At 39.9% G+C, this 21486-nt stretch overlaps 1 protein-coding gene and 1 pseudogene across 1 annotated transcript in view; one reads left to right on the forward strand and one right to left on the reverse strand.

The window, feature by feature from the left end:
- TRPM3 (transient receptor potential cation channel, subfamily M, member 3) overlaps positions 1-21486 on the reverse strand; it is an 805178-nt gene that overhangs the window by 174127 nt on the left and 609565 nt on the right.
- LOC102814513 lies at positions 5436-5879 on the forward strand (annotated as a pseudogene).

Genomic DNA, 21486 nt, shown 5'->3' on the forward strand with positions numbered 1-21486 from the left:
TGACTTGATGGCACTTAACAATTGTCTCTTTCCAATGAGTGCTGTGGCTCTGTGGGATAGTTATTGAACAATGAACCACAAGGGCATCAGTTCGAGCCCATCAATGACTCTATGGGAGAAAGAAGAGGCTTTCTGCTCTTGCAAAGATTACAGCATAGAAAACCCTGTACAGGGTTGCTATGAGTCAGAACCAAGTCAAAGGCACTTAGATGTAGTTGACTTGATACCTGCTTATTTCATCTAGTGAGGTCCAGATGTATAGTAATTATGTTGTTGAAAAAAAAGGTATTTGTAATGAATAAATGATTGATCTGGCAAAATTCTATCACATAGCCATTGTTTCTGTCACCAAGGTCAGCTACCGATCCTGACTCTTTGCTTCCAACTTTCACATTTCAATCATAAGTAATTATCAATGCATCTTGATTGCATGTTTGACTGGTTTCAGATGGCAGAAGTTGGTAAAAATCTTCAATTTCTTCATCTTTGACCTTAGTGGTTGGTATATCAATTTGAAAAATAGTCATAGTATCTGGTCTCCTTTTATGTGTATAGATATTATCCTATCACATACAGCATTGCACAGTCTGTGATAAATCTTGAAATGTCTGATTGCACTTCAAGACAGCTCTTGAAATGCCTTTTTTGATGATGAATGTAACACCATTCCTTTTCAATTTTCATTCCTGGCATGGTCTACTAAGACCATATCCCACTGCTATAAAGTGAATACTCACTCATAGCAACCTGATATAGAGTTTCCCAGATGATAAATCTTTATAGGAGCAGATAGTCTCATAGTTCTCCCTGGGGCAGCTGGTGGGTTTGAACTGTTGACCTTGAAGTGAATAGCCCAGTGCTTATCCAAAATGACTTCTTAGTAGACCATATAGTGAAACAAGAGTTCTAGAAATTAAGTATAGGCAGGACTTATCCACATGGCAGACCCTGGGTGGTACGGACGGTTAACATGCTCAGCTGCTAAGGAAAATGTAAGAGGTATTTGAGAAGAAAGCCCTGGTGATCTGTTTTCAAAAGATTAACCACTGAAAACCTTATAGAGCACAAGCATACTCCGACACACATGGGTCATCATGAGTCAAGGCTACTAGATAGCAACTGGCTTATACACATTGCAAAATTGCAGTGGATGCTGGGGGTGGTTCTCTTATGGAGCTTGGGCCTCCAATCAAATGCTACTTTACATTGATGTTTTCTTTTCAGCACTCTCTTATGTGAATTGAAGTTTGTTGGCCCTAAGAGCTAAACAAGACGAAGTACATTTGTTATAATGTGCTATAGGATCAGCATTAAACTGCTAATCAAACCCACCAGTCACTCCACAGTAACCCTATAGAAGATTACTATGAGTCAGGAACTGATTCAACAACACTTAACAATGTGTGAAGTATAAGAATGTGATTGTTGCATAGGGATTTAAGAAATTTGAGAAGATTAACCCACTGCTGGTTGAGTTGATTCCAATTCTTAGCGACCCTACAGCACAGAGTAGAATGCTCTGGAAGGTTTCTGAGACGGTAAAATCTTTATGGGCTCAGACAGCCTCATCCTCATTGTTCTCCCTTGAAGCAGCTGGGGGGTTTGACCTGATGATCTGTGGCTAGCAGCCCAACATGTAACCCACTGAGCCACCAGGGTTCCTTTTGAGAAGATTGGTGGTATATTTATGCCTGAGAAGCATAGGCATGGAAAGTGGGTATTGTCCGCAAGAGCCACCACCACATTTAATTAGGGTCACTAAAGGAGCTGTATCTGCTGCCCTCCTGGTGGCATCTCTTAGTCCCAATACTGGACCTGGCACCTGGTCAACCTGCTGCCCTGTCCTGAGCTATCAGAGCTGACCCAGGCCTCCTCAGAGACCGAAAAGTCTCCTTATCTCAGCAGATGGACTCTCTCCTCAACTTCCTAGACACTGGGCCCAGGGATGGCAGCAGATGACGGTAAAGCTTTGTTCTGTCTTTCTCTTATTCATGAGCTATGAGTTTTCTATGTAAGGCTTTGTTCAGTTTGAAGAACTACTCTAAGTTTCATTTTCAGAGCTAGGATATTTGACTTCCATGGACCTCCCCAAACCCAAACCTAAACAAACAAACACTGCCTCCCAGTTGATTATAACTCATAATGACCCTACGTATGCCTGTAAATAAATCTTTATAGGAATAGACAGCCTCATCTTTCTCCTGTGGAATGGTTGTGGAATTTGAACCACCAACCTTGCAGTTAGCAGCCTAGTACCTAAACCACAGTGCCATCAGGGATCCATTTTATGGACCAAAGTTATATAAAAATCTCACAAAGTTGGTTTTTAAATATGCACCCTGTGTGTCTGGTGATATGTAACAGGAGTTGCTGCTGTACATATGACATCATTTCCTCACGTCCTAACAACACATAGAAGCATAATTGACAAATGGAATGGTGTCATCTCTTGTTCTGTAACATTGTTAAGTGCCATACTATCAATATTTCTTTCTCTTTGCTGACTTATCTTGAAGGCTGTGACCTCCCTACGATGCCAGTTTTTCAATGAAATAGGATAACATTTTAACAATGTTTCCCTTAACCTGTTAAGGAAAGGCTTTATAAAAGCGATGTTGCTTTATGTACAGTGTATAAAGCACAGAAGCATGTTATGAACATAACGAAGGGTGGGAAAAAGTTCCATTGCAGAATTAATTTTTAAGACATTGCACAATTGCAAGGTAGATCTTTGCAGCATTGTTTGGAATTTTAAAGCATTCTGACTCCTGGTTCTTTTTTATATGGGTATTTTGTTCCTTTTCTGGAAGCTTGTAGAACATTAAAAATAAGGAGATTTTTAAGGAGCTCTGGTAGCATAGTGGTTACAAATCGGTCTGTGAACCTTAAGGTCAGCAGTTCGAAACTACCAGCTGCTCTGCTGGAGAAAGATGAGGCGTTCTGCTCCTGTAAAGATTTACAGCCTTGGAAACCCTGTACAGGGTCGCTGTGGGTCAGCACTGACTCGACGGCACTTAACAACAACAACAAAGTGGACATTATCACCTGTGATCTTCATTGTAAGATACATGGTTGAGCTACTTAGATTGGGAACATTGGATATTAATATGGTTAGATGTTTTCTTTGGAGGATCAAATTTTATAGAGAATGACTAAATACTCGTTAAATTCCATTGGTGGCAGCATAGTTCTAATATCTTTGCAAGCAGGGCTGGGGTATTTAGTAAGAGAAATCAGTATGCTGAACACAGAATATTGTTCCTGCCACAGTGCTTTAAATAAAGAATGCCTTGCCCTATGGAGAACTGGTGTGGTACTGTAAGATAAACACTGGACTGCTAACGGCAAGGTTGGTGGTTCAAAACCACCAGCCTCTCCTTGGAAACCCTATACAAAGATGCTAAGAGTCAGAACTGACTCGCTGGCACTTAACAACACCAAGCTTATACGGTGCAGTTCTACTTTGACACACATGGGGTTGCCATAAGTCAGAACTGTCTCAAGGGCAATGGCTTTGTATTTTGGGTCTCCTCTTGCTTTAGAGTGGTTCAGAGCATAATAGAAACTTCATGTGTTCAATAACCATCTTTATCTGGTAGTCTTTATGTATATTTTTATGTACTAAGGAAACTTTACTCATCACTGATCATCCAAAACATGTCAAAAGTGGGGCAGTCCTTCATATCTGGTTCTGGCCAAACATTCCTAGGATGCAGAGCAAGTGTTGTGAATTCAAACAGTCTGGATTCATATCCAGGCTCCATCAGACAATAGCTATGTGACCGTCACTCAGATACCTCAAGATCTAGTCTTTCTGCTTTAGTTTCCGCAACTGTAAAATTGGCGACACCAATAGAATCTGCATTATTGCAATAGTATGAAGATTAGATTATTAATACTTACAAAGTAGTGTTCTTTTAGTTTCTGTTGTTATGTTAGTTTCATTAATGTTCTTACTATTATTATGAATGGAAACAACCCATTGCTTAAGTGTGCTGTGGTCAGTCTGCATGAGTATGTAATATAGAGCATACATTGATTGACTGAATGAAGATGATTCATTGCACTTAAGGAAATCCAGGAAGAAAACGTATGATTCTGCATCCTTACTGGGAAGTCAGCAGTGATGACTTATTCAGAATCTGAGAGTAGTTCAGAAGCTTTGGGTTTGCAATTAGCCTAATGTACAGCTCACTGAGCACATCTCATGCCCCGGTGCCAATTCTCAGTAATGAGCAAGTTGCAGAATGAAAGGATGTTTAGCGTCTATGGAACAGGGGCCAGGAATTACCACATCTATTATAAAAACTAGCAGCATGGTGCAGGGAAGGGGCAATGAACAAGGAACCTGGGTTCTGCAGACCGGGATTCCAGTTCTCCTTGCTCCAAACCCCAGAAGAGGTGCCTCGGTTTCCTTGTTAAAAAAGAAGTTGGTAAGGTTCTTCCATGTAAAGTATCATATAATTCACAATAAAACATTAAAAAAAAAAAAGAAGAAGTTGAACTATGATCTCTGTGGGCCTGACCAGGTATAGAAATCTACAGTGTGGCAGTCTTATGGGCATGAAAATAACACTGAACTTTTGGTAAGAATGTCTTACCCAAGTGGACAGACCTGGGGGTCCTGGTGTTCATGGGCCTTACACACTTGAAGTTACATGTTTAACCTTGCCTGCAGGTACCAATGGCCCTGCAGCCAAGAACAGTGTGTAAGATGAGAGACTCACGTTCAAGTCCACCTACTACCTGTATGAAGGGAACTGGTGTGGTACTGTAGGATAAGCACAGTACTGCTGAACACAAGGGTAAAGGTTCAAACTCATCCTCAGAAACACTATCAAGGGGAGCTTTGAGTTGGAACTGACTTGATGGCATTCAACAACAACACAAAGGAACCCTGGTGTCACTGTGGGTTAGGTTTTGGCTTGATAACTGCACAACTGGTGGTTCAAACCCAGCAGTCATCCTGTGGGAGAGAGATGAAGCTGTCTGCACCTATGAAGATTTAGAGTCTCGGAAATCCTATAAGGATCCTTGTAAGTCAGGATAGAATCCCTAGCAGAGGGCTTGGGTTTGATTTAAGGGTTCGCAGGAGAGCTCCTACTAGGGAGGAGACTCTCTTTGTTTGAACAGGAATTAACAGCTTAGTTTAACAGCAGAAGAGAAATTTGTTTTATTCATAAAGGAAGAGAGAGGAAAAGAGAATAGTGGGAGAACAAGGAAGCAAAGTGAGGTAATGTAAAACTGAGGAAGTCATAGATGAAGAATCAACCCCCTGTTCAAGGTAGCCAAAAGGGTGTTTTAATGATCCAGGAAGCTTCTAAAGAAGATGGAATGAATTCACACATTCTCTGTATCAAAAATAATTGGTCTAGTGCTCCGCCACCAGTTCCACCCCTTGCAACATGGCGGAGCGGGGCGTGCGTTGCTGAGCCATGGGCTTCCTCACTACGCAGCTGTGGCTGCGGAGCCGCGTCACCAACCGCTATTGGAGGATCCAGAAAGTGCTAAAGCACGCTGGGCGCTTCAGGGGAAGGAAGAATTGATACTACAGCTGGGCGGTCAGAGCTGTGATTAGAGCTTTCGTGTCATGCACAAAAGCGCAAAGATTGAAGAAGAGGAACGTGAGGACTCTTTGGATCAATCGAATCACAGCTGCTTCCCAGGAGCATGGCTTGAAGTACCCAGCCTTGGTTGGCAGTTTAATTACGTGCCAGGTGGAGCTCAATAGGAACGTGCTTGCAGACCTAGCTATCTATGAGCCAAAGACTTTTAAATCTTTGGCAGCTTTGGCCAAAAGGAGGTGAGAGGAGGGATTTGCTGCTGCCTTGGGGAATGGGAAGGAGCCTATAGGCATGTTCGCCAGAGTGGTGCACTAGCACTGAGAGTGCACTCCCATTGGCCGATCATGTGACTTAGGAGAACACTGTTTTCTCCTTATGGTCACAACGACTAGACTAACAGAGCAAGAGGAAAGTTTGGAAGCCAATTTACAAATGTGTATTTATAGCTCATTAGTGTGAGAGAAAGATCCTGTCTTCCTTATGTTGGGATAGGTTCACAGACTTGCTTTACAGAGCTGGTAAAAATAAAGTTTGTATTGTGTTCTGAAAAAAAAAAATCGGTCTACATTCAACCATTACAGGAAGTAGCATATGATCAAGAACTGATGGTACTGAAGGAAGAAGTCCAAGCTCACTGAAGGCCTTGGCTTAAAACAAGAATGCAGGAATTAATGAAATACCAGCACTGGAAGCACTCACTAGTCTTCACAGGAAATTTGGAAGACAGCTGCCTAGCCAACCAACTGAAAGAGATCCATATTTTTACCCATTCCAAAGAAAGGCAACCCATCAGAATGCAGGAGTGATTGAATAATCATTAAATTCCATACAAGTAAAATTTTGCTGAACATAATTTGGAAAATCATTAAAGTAGCACATGAACAGGAAACTATTCAAGTTGGATTCAGAAGAGGAAGGGGAACATGTAATATCATTGCTGATGTCAGAAGGATCTTGGTTGAAAGCAAAGAATACCAGAAAGATGTTTACTTGTATTTTAATGACTATGCAAAGGTGTTCAACTGTGTGGATCATAGCCAAGGATGGATAACATTGTGAAGAATGGGGATTTCAGAACACTTACTTCATTCTTCTTGGATCAACTATCAACATTCATGGAAGCAGCAATCAAGAAATCAAATGATGTATTGCATTAGGCAAATCTGCTGCACACGACCATTTTAAAGTGTTGAAGAGCAAAGATATCAGCTTGAGGACTAAGGTGCGCCTGACTCAAGCCATGGTAATTTCAATAACTTCATATGCATGAGAAAGCTGAATAGTGAATAAGGAAGACCGTAGAAGAATTGATGCTTTTGAGTTGTGGTGTTGCAGGAGAATACTGAAAGTGCCATGGCTGCCAAAAGAACTAATAGATCCATTTTGGAAGAAGTGCAACCAGAGTGCTCCTTGGAGACCAAGATGGCCAAACTTCATCTCTCATACTTTGGACATGTTGTCAGGAGGGACCAATTGCTGGAGAAGGATATCATGTTTGGTAAGGTGGAGGGTCAGAGAAAAAGAGGAAGACCCCCAACAAGATGGATTGGCCAAGTGGCAGCATTGATGGACTCAAGGGTGGCAACAGTAGTGACGTTGGCCCAGGATTGGGCAGTGTTTCATTCTACTGTACATAAGGTCGCTATGAGTCGGTACTGACTTGATGGCACCTAACAACAACAACATACATAGACCAAGAGGCAGTTGTTTGAACAGAACAATGGGATACTGCCCGGTTTAAAATCAAGAAAGTTGTGCACTAGGGTTGTATCTTTTCACCATACATACTCAATCTGAATGCTGAGTAAATAATCTGGGAAACTGGATTAAATGAAGAACACTGCTCAGGATTACAAGAAGGCTCTTAATAATGTGCAGATGATACAAACTTGCTTGCTGAAAGCCAAGAGGACTTGAAACACTTGATGAAGATCAAAGAATACAGCCTCCAGTAAACTCAATGTGAAGAAAACAAAAATTCTTATAACTCAACCAATAAACAACATCATGAAAAATAGAGAAAAGGCTGAAGTTGTCAGGATTTCATTTTACTTGACCCCACAATCAATGCTAATTGAAAGCAGCAGTCAAGAAATCAAAGGGCATGTTGCATTGAGCAAATTTGCTGCTCAAAACATGGTTAAAGTGCAAACTTTAGGACTAAGATGTGCCTGACCCAAGACTTGGTATTTTCAATCACTTCATATGCATGTGAAAGCTGGACAGTGAATAAGGAAGATCAGAATAGAATTCATGCATTTGAATTGTAATGTTAGCAAAGAATAATGAAAGTGCTATAGACTGACAGAAGAGCAAACAAATATGTGAAAGAAGTACAGCCAGAATTAGTAGTGAGTAGATTGAGATTTTTGTGTCTCGGACTTTGGACATGTCATCAAGAAGGACAAGTCCCTGGAAAACTATATCATGCTTAATATAGTAGAGAGTCACTGAAAAAGAAGAAGACACCCAAGGAGATGGTTTGATATGGTGGCCGCAACAATGGCCTCACACATAGCAACAGTTGTGAGACTAGTACAGAAACAGGCAGCATTTCCTTCCGTTATGGCTAAGATTGCTATGAATTCAAACTGACTGGAATGCGCCTAACAACAGTATCTAGCATAATTATTAATGTGGTCCACTTTCATGTGGGGAGATAAATTTTCTGGTAACCATTCAACATATTTCTTATGAAGATAATGCTAAAATTTATATGAGTTGTAAAAACATTATAGAAATAAAAAGGATTAAGAGACTTAAGTTCTTTTATTGCATTTTTCTATTAGAGACAAGCAGACAAGTCTAAAATTGCTACGTACCCTGGTTTTGCTCTGAGAGCTATTTGGATTTGCAAGAAAATAAGCCTGTCAGAAAATTAATTTCATTTCAAGGCACCGTGGCATATTCTCAACCATTTTTCAGACTAAACTCCTTTGTGTGGTCTGTTCTGTATCTTTACCTAGATGAGATAGCAGTTGTTGTTAAGTGATGTCGAGTCTATTTGGATCCATAGCGACCCTGTGTAGGGTTTCCGAGGAGCAGCTGGTGAGCTTGAACCACTGACCTTGCAGTTCAAACAGCTTTGCAGTCTTGGCGTATTAACCCATAACGCCACACCAGTTAGATGACCTCTAGTGTATCCTTTGAATTTTAACATTTTCTAATTCTGTTGGGTTTTGGATAAGGGAAACAGTTCAGTGACCTAGGCATTTTTATAGCCTATTTTAGAAGGAAAAAGGTATGTACTACCATGTGTTAAGTATTTTGCATAAATTGAGCATAGTGACTGTCTTCAAGGCATTTCCAGTCTAATCAAAATGTGTCCCTTAAGTCAACCCTGATGAGCTATAGCAATTCCTCTTGTCACAAGGAAGAAAACTGAGCTATACAGAAGTTCAATAGCTTGGTTAATGCCTCAGTTGGTAAAGAATGAATTTAAGTATGTATCTAATTTTATCCTAATGCCTGTTCATCATACATTCATGAATTTCCCAAATATTTACTGAATACCAAGTACTAGGTATGTATATGATGGCTAATAAAACAGATAGGGTCCTCATGCTCATTTCTAGTTTGATGTCATTGTAATCTTTCTTAAGTAGACTTTTCCAGGTACTGTGTTAAGTCCTCTATTTGCATTATTGGTTAAAATGATAGATAAACAATGTGAAAGAAGTATTATTATGATCTTGGTTTTACAGAGTGAGAAACCAAGTTTCAATGAGATGAAGCAATTTGTGCAATCAGGGAGCAGTGATGTTTTGAATATGTTTCTCTCTGTTATAAGCCCCTTTGCTAAGTTATCTCATGATAGTAAGTCCTGAATTCAGGAGCCAGGATGGTGGTGAGGGATGCAGTGTGAAGATCCAAGTATAGAAAGCCTATGGAGATTTCATCTTTAGAGAACTTTTCTTTTTTTTTTTTGCAATAGACTTTCATTCAGTGACAAGAATGTATCTCCCTTAAAAATATTGGCTCAACAAAAAATTTCTCAGCCTAGGGGATCAGGATCATGGTATCAGGGGACACCATGGTCAATTGGTATAACATAGTACACAAAGACAATGTTCTACATCCTACTTTGGTGAGTACTGACTGGAATCTTAAAGCTCAAGAGCTGCCATCGAAGGCACAACTATTGATCTCTCCATGTGTGGAAGGAGAAAGAGTGATGAAAATCGAAGAGGCTTGAGATCAATTAGTCTATTGGAGTCATGGAACACATGAACATCAGTCTCCAAGATGCTGAGACCAGAGGAACTAGATGGTGCTGGCTCCCACTACCAACTGTTCTGAAAGTGATCACATAAGAAGGTCCTGGATAGAGTGGGAGAAAATGTGGAACAAAGCTCAAAATCATGAAAAAGACTGGATTTAACTGTTTAGTAAGAGATGGGAGGAACCAAAGACTATGGTCCTAGGCAACCCTTCAGGTCTGGAATGGAACTTACCCTCATGGCCCAGTTTTCAGCCAAGCCGTAGTTAGGCATATAAGGATGACAACAACACTAGTAAGGTATGCTTACCATGGAGTGGTAACATTTACCTAAAGACAAAGTTCAGAAGAGTTAAGAAGGAGAGTCGATTGAAAATGAGAACCACAGAGAGGAAGTGTGGTTAAATGTAGAGAATTGCAATCATTTTAATGAATCAAAATGTATGATTTGTTGAATGTAAAACTGACAATCTATTCTATAAACCGTCACTCAATTCATAATAAAAAGTATTTTTTAACAAAAAGCTCATGAAGAGCCATCTAAGGTACAACTGTTGGTCTTTCCCGGCATGGAGGAAAGAGGAGTGAGGAAAATTGAAGACCTTGGAAACAATTAGTCCAGTGGACTAATGGACCATGTGAATACCAACCTCCACACCTGAGACCAGGACTAGATGGCTCCCACTACCAACCATTATGAACAGATTCACATTAGAAGGTCCTGGATAGAGTAGAAAAAATGTGGAACAAACCTAAAACTGAAAAAGACCAGGTTTACTGGTCAGAAAAACACTGGAGGAACCAGAGAATATTGCCCTCTATTACCCTTCAGATCTGGAACGGAACTCAATTTTCAGCTAAGTGGTAGATAGGTATATGGGCTGTACAACAACTCTAGTAAGATATGCTCACCACGCGGAATGGTCACCATTCATGATCAAAAGGGCAACATTTACCTAAAGACAAGGTTCAGAAGGGTTGGGAAGGAGAGTGGGATGAAAACAAAAATCACAGGGAGGAAGTGGGCTAACTGTTGTTATGTGGAAAGAATTGTAATCAATTAGATGATTCAAAATGTATGATTTGTTGAATGTAAAACTGACGATCTACTCTGTAAATCTTCACTCAATTCACAATAAAAAGTAAAAAAAATATATATATATTTTTGCCCAAACCATCAATTATAGACCATTAAAGTTGAAAAACACATTAGTAATGATACTAATTTATCAGTATATATTAACTATGTTAATAAATTGCATATTGAGGTCTACCTGAATTAAACTTTAAAAGTGTGCCTTAGTGAATATCTGAATTCAGATTAGTATTCACTTGTCCTAGTTCCTATCTGTGTCTACTGAAAGATTTGTTTCCTGTTACATGGATTTTTGGAGCTGTGGCTTAGGTGTTGGACTGCTAATCACAAGTTTGGCAGTTCAAACTCACCAGTCACTCCAGGAGAGAAAGATGATGCTGTCTGATCCTATAAAGATTTACATTCTCAGAAGCCCTATCTTCGGTCACCATGAGTCAAAATAGACTTGATGGCAGTGGGTCTGGGCACGTGGGCTTTGTGGTGCTTGCATTTCTGATAAATTTGACACTCTGCCTCTCTGAGTATTTTTTCATTTAGTTGCTTGCAGTCTACTTTCCTGTGTCTTTTCCTGCCCATCTTCTGTTTTTTGTGGGAACTAATAACTGGTTGGTTTGGGAGAGCTGACCCTATATCCCAATTTCTAGTCAGAGGAATTCTCTCAAATCCTTTGCTACGGTGATGGGTTCAGTGGTCCAAATCAGGAAATTCAACTCTTCCCTGTAACTTTTTTGCTGTGATTACCAGGATACCAGGAAATATGTATATTGTTTTTTGAATCGAATTTACTCAGCTGATCTACTGTGAGCTCAGCCCTGTGCATAATCTTTTGATGAATAGTTGAGAGATGGAGGCTGGACCCTGATGACATCATTTGATCCATGGCTTCCTCTTTGTCTGAACTCAATTTACCCTTAAACTTCCTGTTTATGTGAACTAATAGATCCATTTTACATTTTTTGCACAAGGGAGTTCGAACTGTGCTTCTGTCACTTTTACTGGATTTTTTTTGCAAATGAGCCACCCACATTTACATGCATATAATATGAATAGCAAACTAACATAAGAAGGAATTGCAACGTTTGGAAAAAACAAACCCAAAACATTTTTTGTGTGCATTATTTCTGTACAAATATGGTAATTAAAAAGATTCATGATTAAAACAGTATTCCACTGGTACTGTAATCTTTAGACATAAAACAAGTATAACTCACACTTATTCTTGCCACTACACTGAATGGAATTGTAGGCATAGCTACTTTCATCATTAAGATCTTGTGTGTGTAATGAAGGCCCTCTGGTGGCTGATCACTTTGGAGTGTGTTCAGAGAGCTTACAAGACTGTGGTCAAAATGAAATTAAATGTATTAAGAGCTATATCCTAGGCATTAATGATATGAAATAGACTGATATTGTCATTTTGAATGTGACTATCATATGGTTTACTATACTGGGACCAATAAATTCAAGAGAAATTGCATTGTAATTATTGCCAAAAATAGCATTTCAAGATCTGTATTGAAGTACAACACTCTCTGTGATAGGATAATATCCACATGCCTACAAGGAAGACAAGTTAATACCATTATTACTCACATTTACACACCAATCAATACAGCCAATGATGATGAAATTGAAGAATTCTATCAACTTTTTCACTTTGAAATTGATCAAACATCTAATCAATATGTATTGATTATTACCGGTGGTTGGAAACAAAGAGGAAGACTCAGTAGTAGGGTAATATGACCTTGGTGATAGAAATGATATTGGAGATCGCAGAATAGATTTATTTTTTACGTTTTTATTGTGAACTGAGTGATAGTTTACATGGGAGAACATCGGCTTTACACGATCGTTTCAGTGCAATGATTACAATCTCCTCCGTGCATCATCATTCAGCAGTATTTGCTTCCATTACCTGTTTTGTTTTTATTTTTGGGGGGTGGAGTGGGGGTTGTACACAGAAACACTCAGGAACATACAATAATTTAAATGATCAAAGGATACATTCTGAAACTCTGCCTACTGGCCGCCAGCACCCATTTCCTCTCTTTCCATGAGTCCAGAGTCCTCACCTGCTCCCTCTCTCCATGTCCTCATCTCTGTCTCCATCTCTGGTGTCGCTGCTTCTCTGGATAAGGTCCCCCATTCCGCTTGTGCTCTTCTCCCTTAATGGTCCTAGGGTCCTCTGTTTCTGCACCATAAGATTAACTACTCCCCCGTTTTGTTATAAAACTTCTACTGTTACAGTTGTGACAGTCACAATTAGTCATGATAACAATTACTCACTATTGAACCATAAGAATATTATCTCCAACTCTTTTCCCAGACCCATCTAGAGAAGATGAAAACTATTCAGTGGGGACTCTACCTTTCCCCATGCACTCTAAACTAAATTCCCACTTGAAATTTTGTAAGCCAGTCACTTCATGGCTTTATAGCCCCATCATTTTAGGTAGCCAATGTCTAAGTTGCTTACCCCTATCAAGAGGGGATAGGACTGATACTTGATGTGAAGACTCCTTCCCTCTCAGTTGGTATTTTAAGCTACTACATCCATAAGTATAGGTCAGGTTCATCAAATTGTAGCAATTTATACTCATTTCCTTTGTCAAAAATTGTTTAGTTCTTGAGTTCTGATTATCAAGCCATCGAGGCTAGGTCAAATGGGTACTATCTGTAAGTTTGAGCATTTGTGTGCATCTCTCCTCACTTCATATCAGCTGGATGCTTCACTCTCAGCTCTAGCCCTCTGTGGCTGTGTCCTTGTCCATGGGCTCAGGAGTCCCCAGGTCTCACCACACTTCGGACCAACCAGCCTTTCCTCTTCTCTCTTACATCTCCAGGTCAGTGGGAGTCTATGGAACGTGGTTGAACTCAGCCCATTTCTTCATTGCTGCCTTTCTCCCTCTTCCACTCACCAGTAGACCAGCAAGCTTACATGCCTGCTCATGTGTTCCCTTTGAGTTTCAGACTTGGAAGGGGGTTTGTCTTGCAGGGACTTGATTGCTTGCCTTGATGGTTCCCCAGTGAACAACTTGCTTGTTCTTGTAGTAGCCAATCATGCTATCATTTTTGTTTTGGATTTTTTCCTGCTCATCTTTCTTTGATGATGTATCTTCTGTTGCTCTAGATGTTCCAATCTGGTCTGCTTGTCTTTTTTAGTGGGAATGACCCACATGAGAAGGTTCTGAATGGGACTCAGGATTCCACCTAAGGTCTTATACACTGCAAAGTCTCCGTAAAAAGCCTGTTTCACTGGGCAAGTCTAGAACCCTTTTTAGGTATTCCAAACAGTTATAGGCTGAAGACACATGGTAGATTTTTGCAAGACTAAGGACTTATTCATTGGAAAACCTTTTTAAAACCACATAGTAGGTGATTTTACACATGGACCACATTGGATAGAAGAAACAGGGATCAAACTGACTAAATCTGTGGGAAAAGAGGAGTACTAGTGTAGCATTATGGGCTAATGCGCTGGACTGAAAAGTTGTTTGAACAACAAAGTCAGTAGTTCAAGCTCATCAGCCACTCCTTGGAAACCCTATACAGGGTTGCTATGGGTCAGAACCAACTCAATGGCACTTAACAACAACAACATGGGAAGAAATGGTAGAAAGCTCCATATCATCAGCCAAAACAAGGACAGGGGCAGAAAGGGAAATGGATAATCAATTGCTCATATGCAAGTCAGGTTGGAGTTTAAGAAAATTTAAAACAAGTCCACAACAGCCAAAATATGACCTTAAACAGATCCTGCCTAGATTTAGAGAGCATCTCAAGAACTGATTACATGTGTTAAACACTAATGGTAGAAGACCAGAGAGTTATGGGATGACATAAAAAATATCATACAGGAAGAAAGCAGAAGCTCATTAAAAAGACAGGAAAAAAAGAAAAGACCAAAATGGATGTCAGAAGAGACTCTGAAACTTACTCTCCAGCATAGTGATGCTAAAATGAATGGAAGAAATGAGGAAGCAAAACAGCTGAACTGAAAATTTCAAAGGACAGACAAGAAAGACAAAGTAAATTATTATAATGAAACGTGCAAAGACCTGGAGTTAGAAAACAAAAAGTGAAGAACACACTCAGCATTTCTCAAACGGAAAGAACTGAAGGAAAAACATTGAAACCTCAACTTGTAAGACTGAAGGAGTCTACAGGCAAAATATTGGATGATGCAGAAAGCATCAAAAGAAGATGGAAGGAATAGAAAGTTACTGTACCAAAAAGAAATGGTTGATGTTCAATCATTTTAAAAGATAGCATATGATCACGAACAGATGGTATTGAAGGAAGAAGTCCAAGTAGCACTGAAGGTACTGGCAAGAAAATAAGGCTCAATAATTGATGAAATACAAATTGAAATCTTTCAACAAACTGATGCAGCACTGGATGGACTCATTCACCTATGCCAAAAAATTTGGAAGACAGCTACCTGGCCAACTGATGGGAAGAGATCATATGTGTGCCCATTCCAAAGAAAGGTGACTCAATGGAATGAAGAAACCATCAATTAATATCATTAATCTCACATATAGGTAAAATTTTGCAGAAAGTTATTTTAAAATGGCTGCAACAGTACACTGACAGGGAACAAACATAAAATCAAGCCATATTTAAACTAGGATGTGGAATGAGGGATATCATTGCTGACATCAAATGGATTTTGGCTGAAAACAGAGAATACGAGAAAGATGTTTACTTGTGCTTTATTGACTGTGAAAGGCTTTTGACTGTGTGGATTCTGACAAGTTATGGATAATATTGTGAAGAATGAGTATTCCAGAACACTTAATTTTACTCGTGAGGAACCTGCTCATAGACTGAGAGACAGTAGTTTGAACAGAACAAGAGGATATTGAGTGATTTAAAATCAGGAAAGGTATGTGCCAGGGTTGTATCTTTTTATCATATTTATCCAATCTGTATGCTGAGCTAACCAAGAAGCTGGATTATATGAAGAAGAACATGACATCAGAATTGGAGAAAAACTCTTAACAACCTGAGATATGCAGATGATACAACCTTGATTTCTGGAAGCAAGGAAGAATTAAAATACTTACTGATTATGCTTAACCACCACAGCTTTCAGTATGGATTGTACCTCAATGTAAAGAAAACAAAAATCCTCACAACTGGGCCAATAGTTAACATCATGATAAATGGAAAAAAGATTGAAGCTGTTGACAAAAGACTTCATTTTATTTGGGTCAGCTGTAAACACACGTGGAAGCAGCCGTCAAGAAATCGAACGACATATAGCATTAGGCAAACGTGCTGCACAAGAACAAGAGATCAGTAAGAGGACTTCCAAGTGCCTAGCCCTGTTGTTAAGTGCTGTGAGTCGATTCTGACTCCTGCAGACCCTGTATAGGGTTTCAAGGAGTGGCCAGTGAGTTTGCACTATCAACCTTATGCTTCAAACCAACCTTGCAGTCCAGTGTTTATCCTACAGTCCCTTGGTCCTAGTCCTAGTATTTTCAATAACCTCATATGCATGGGAAAGTTGCCGGTAAAGCAAGATGACGGCAAAGTAATTGATGCATTTGTGTTATGGTGTTGGAGAAGAATATTAAAAGTGCCACGAACTGCCAGAAGAACAAATAAATCTGTGTTGGAAGGAATGCAGTTAAAGTTCTCCTTAGAATCCAGGATGGCAAGAGTTTATTTCTCATATCAGGAGGGACTAGTTTCTGGAGAAGACCATCATGCTTGGTGCAGTGGAGCCTCAGTGAAAAAGAAGAAGACCCCCAACGAGGTGGATTGACACAAAGGCTGCAGGAATGGGTTCAAACATAACAATTGTGAGGAGGGTACAGGACCAGGCAGTGTTTTGTTCTGTTGTGTATAGGGTCACAGTGGGTGGGAGTCAACGCCACTCCACTGTGCCTAACAACAACAACCACTCGGATGATCCTGGAGCCACAGGGAAAGTCCTGATACCGCTGTGGAAGTGAGGAGTCGGGAATCCTGGCCCTCTAGCCTCAGTAAGTATAATGTAGAGACAATTGAAAAGAGATGAAGGAACCTGAGCTTAAGCCTCTGCCACTGACTTCCTGAAGCATCTATGAAACATCTTATATATTCTCTAGCCTCAATTTTCACCCTAGAGGAGCAAGGTAAACGGGGTATTACGGCTTCAGGGTGGCTTTGAGACGAGGTAGTAATAGAAGGGGTGGTGACTGTAACAATGGGATCAAACATGACAAGGATGTTTCAGGACCGGGCAGCATTTCATGTGTACATAAGGTTGTTATGAGTCAGAACCTAACAACACACTTAGAATGTGAGTCCCTGAGTGGTAGAAATGATTAACATAATTGGCTACTAATTGAAAGGTTGGTGGTTTCAGTCCACCCAGGAAGAATGGCAATCTTCTAAAACATCAGCCACTGAAAGCCATATACAGCATAGGGTTGCCATTAGAGTTGATTTGATGGCAACTGTGTTGTTGTTTTTTTTGTTTTTGTTTTTTTTTTGTGTGTGTGTGTGTGTATGTGTATGCCTTGACTCTGCTGCATAGATACATTAAATATAAATTTAATTTTGATACATTAATGATCTGACTAGAGCACTAGAATGAACTACTACAAGATAAGTGCATTTGAGGAAGTCACTTCTGCAAGTCAGAGGGTACAAGGAAGCTGAAAAGTGGGGTTAAGCAGAGAAAGGCTTGATATAAGTATTTTTGTAAAAACGTCTATATTTTAACACTTACCTGGTGAGTTTAGTCCCTATCTGAAATACTCTATTATTCTCCACCGGGTCATCCTTCATGGTAATGCCCTCCATGTCCCTTTCTGACTCACAAATAAATGAATTACATTATGCATTTTCACTTTGGAGGTCTCTTTTGAACACAATTCCATATTTGTATAATACTTAAGTATGGTAACTTTGCCTCTGATATAAATGACAAAAACATCAATGTTGATGTTGAGTTTTGCGTTTGAATAAGGATATCTAAACAACAATGGTGGTGGTGGTAGTTGTGAGCAGTTGAGTTGGTTTTGACTCATGGCGACTTTGCATAGGGTTTCCAAGGCTATACATCTTTACAGGAGCAGAAAGCCTCATCTTTCTCCCACAGAGCTGTTGGTGGATTTGAACTGCTGACCTGGCATTAGTAGCCCAACGCATAACCCACTACGCCACCAAAATCTCCTTATAAACAGCAATAGGTTAGGAAAATAACATCAAAAAGAAAGCAAGCCTGGATATGTGGCACACAACTGCCCACACAGGAAGAGGCAAAGCAAGGGTTGAACACATAATTAAAAATAATTTCTCATTTTCAAAGCAAAGTTATACTAAAATCCCATAAAGCCCATTTATAAATCATCTAAAATTATGTAACACAGCTTCTCAGTAAACACTTCAGAGGAAGCTAATGACTTCTGAGATCCACTTGGACATAAACCAAAAACCAAACCCACTGCCATGGAGTGGGTTCCAACTCATAGTGACCCTCTCTAGAGTTTCCAGGCTGTACATCTTTGCAGGAGCAGAAAGCCTCCTCTTTCTCCCGAAGAGTGGCTGATGGATTCGAACTGCTGACTTTACGATTTGCAGCCAATCAGTAACCCATTCCACACCCTGGGCTTCTTTACTTGACATTGTTGTTGTTGTTGTTAAGTACCTTTGAGACAGTTCCAACTCACAGCAAGCCTGTCTGTATAGGGTTTCCAAGAAGCAGCTGGTGGGTTTGAACCACCAGCCTTGTGGTTAGCAGTCCAGTGCTTATCCTCCAGTGCCACACATAAAGTACTGCAAAATATACACTTGTACCAGTTTTTTCTTCTTTTTTTATTAGAGATTGGTTCAGCATTTCAAAAAATAAAAGAGGTGAGTAGCAAGAAGTATGACTTGCTGATGTAATATTTGTTCGTTATAATAAATTTGCATTTTCTCTGGTAGCGTAGTGGTTACAAATCAGGCTGCTAACCTCAAGGTCGGCAGTTCAAAACTACCAGCGGTTCCGTGGGAGAAAGATAAGGCGTTCTGCTCCCGTAAAGATTTACAGCCTTGGAAACCCTGTGCAGGGTCACTGTGAGTCGGAACCGACTCCACGATACTTAACAACAACAACAACAGTTAGTTGAGTAGAACACATCCAGAAGTATTTCCAAATATTTAAAATACATTTAAAACTTTTATCCACTTTAATTTCTAGTTGAGGTTTTTTTTTTAAAAGATACAGTTTCAAAGAATGATGGATCAGAATTCAATCTTATTCTTTGCCTTGCATTATCCAAAAACATTCTTAATGAATTTTTTTTTTTCTAAAGTCAGGCAGATCATATGAGTTATTATTTTGGTATTTTGATTTTTATGTAAAAATTTTTCCTTTATATTTTGAACACATTTATGTACTCATAAGCGACAAATATGTAGCTTAAAAAGTTGTCCTCTTGCAGTCCAGGAATGGAGGACCTGGGACCATCAAGGGAGAAGAGCGGAGTGCAGGACCCTGTCCAGAGAAGCAGCCACATCAGAGATGGAGGCAGAGATGATGACGTGGAGAGATGGAGCAGTTGGGGACTCTAGACTTAAGGAGGGAGAGGGGCTGTGTGCTGGTGGCCCGGGGCAGGCTTGCAGGATATGCCCTTTGGTTGTTTGAATGGTTATATATTCCTGAGTGCTTCAGTGTACATCAAAACACAACCAAAAATCAGGGAATGGAAGCAAATGCTGTTGAATGATGACGCATGGAGGGGATTGTAATCATTGCAATGAAATGAAATACGATAGGATGAATGCAAAGCTGATGTTCTCCCATGTAAACCATCATTCAATTCATAATGAAAACTTAAAAAAAAAAAAAAAAAGTTGTCCTCTTACTAAGTATCTATAAGTAATGAATTATTTTAGTACTGATGGTGCTATGACCTATGCATTGGGCTGCTAGCCATAAGGTCAGTGGTTCAAGCCCATCAGCCACTCCATGGCAGAAAGATGAGTGAGGCTGTCTGCTCCTTTACAGTCCCAGAAACCCTAAGGAGCAGTTCTACTCTGTCCTATATAGGGTCACTGCAAATTAGTTGTCTTTGACTTGATGGCAGTAGAGTTGGTGTTAGTATTGACAGCACCAATTGTTATGTTTGAAGAACAGAAACACATAAAAGAAAATGTTTGAAACCAGAAAATCACCTCTGCAATGGTTGGTGTATGTCCATAAGAAATTATGTCTTACAATGTGTTCTTTCAGCTGTGTGTACAATGATCTCTTGCACAGATTCCCCAGTGATATTTCTACCCTTTCTTAGTTCAGTGGTGATCAGCTGTTATCCACACCTACGTGTTTTAGATAGAGATTTAGATACAGATGCTCTTGCACCTCCTTAAAGTCCTCTGGTTATGTGTGTACCTGGACTTTACAGTGACTTTCATAGGGTGCTATCTCCGTTTTTGTCATTTGATGAAAAGTAATTGCAGCTCCATCTTGCTCCATCAGGAGCAATTTGTCGCAATTTGTCTTGCTCATTGTCTTGCTCCATCATGAGCAATTTCTCTTTAAAAAAAAAAAAAATCCTTAACACTTAAAAACAAACAAACCAAATTCCATGCTTAATTCAGATATTCTTAGTTTTGGTCTTGATGTTTTCTTTTTTCTTCTTTCAGATTCCATTCAGGGTACCAACCATTTTGCCACCATGTCTTCTTAGGATCCTCTAGGTTGTGACCATTTTTTAGACTAATAACTGAACATACTGCCATAGACTCAATTCCACCTCACTGACTCGGTTTATCTGAAAATTCAAAGTTTGCTGGACATCTAGTATTTTACCTAGCAACTCTACCTCTGACCTATTTCCTTGGGCTTTCCAGTGAGTGTCTGTAGTGAGGGAGGAGGGGACTAAAAGCAGAAAAAGGTACACATTAGATTCTCTCACTTCAGACCACCACTCTGAGAGCTCTGATATTAACTTGAAGGGCAAATGTGACATTGACCGTTCTCAAAATGTCAGTATGGGAGACTGTGTCATTGAAATGCCATTCTTTCCTTCTTTCTCTCTTCAGAGAATGTTGTTGTTGTTGTTGTCAGGTGCCATCGAGTTGGAACCAACTCATAGCGACCCCATTCACAGCAGAACGAAACAATGTCCGATCCTGGGCCAACCTCACTACCACTGCCACATTTGAGTCCATCAATGATGCCACCTGGCCAATCTATCTCGTTAGAGGTCTTCCTCTTTTTCTCTGACCCTCCACCTTACCCAGCATGACATCTTTCTCCAACGATTGTTTCCTCTGGACAATATGTCCAAAGTATGAGAAACGAAGCTTAGCCATCCTGGCCACCTAACAAATCCACATCTTATGAAAAGTTGTCTTTGGTATATGCACATCTTGAAGAAAATTAAAGCCAGTTGGAGCAGAAGCAGAGCAATGGTAACATTTCCCCCGCAGGTACAAGGTGTTCTGTTTTATTATGATTATTTGGGATGTGGACTCTGTATTTATGGGCTTGCCATTGTAGTTAGATGCCATAGAGTCAGTTCCAACTCATAACAACTCCCATATACAACGGAACAAAACACTGCCCAATTCTGTACCATTCTCACAATCTTTCCTATGTTAAAACCCATTGTTGCAGC

The sequence above is a fragment of the Chrysochloris asiatica genome, unplaced genomic scaffold (assembly GCF_000296735.1).
Source record: "Chrysochloris asiatica unplaced genomic scaffold, ChrAsi1.0 scaffold00014, whole genome shotgun sequence".
Classification (NCBI taxonomy): domain Eukaryota; kingdom Metazoa; phylum Chordata; class Mammalia; order Afrosoricida; family Chrysochloridae; genus Chrysochloris; species Chrysochloris asiatica.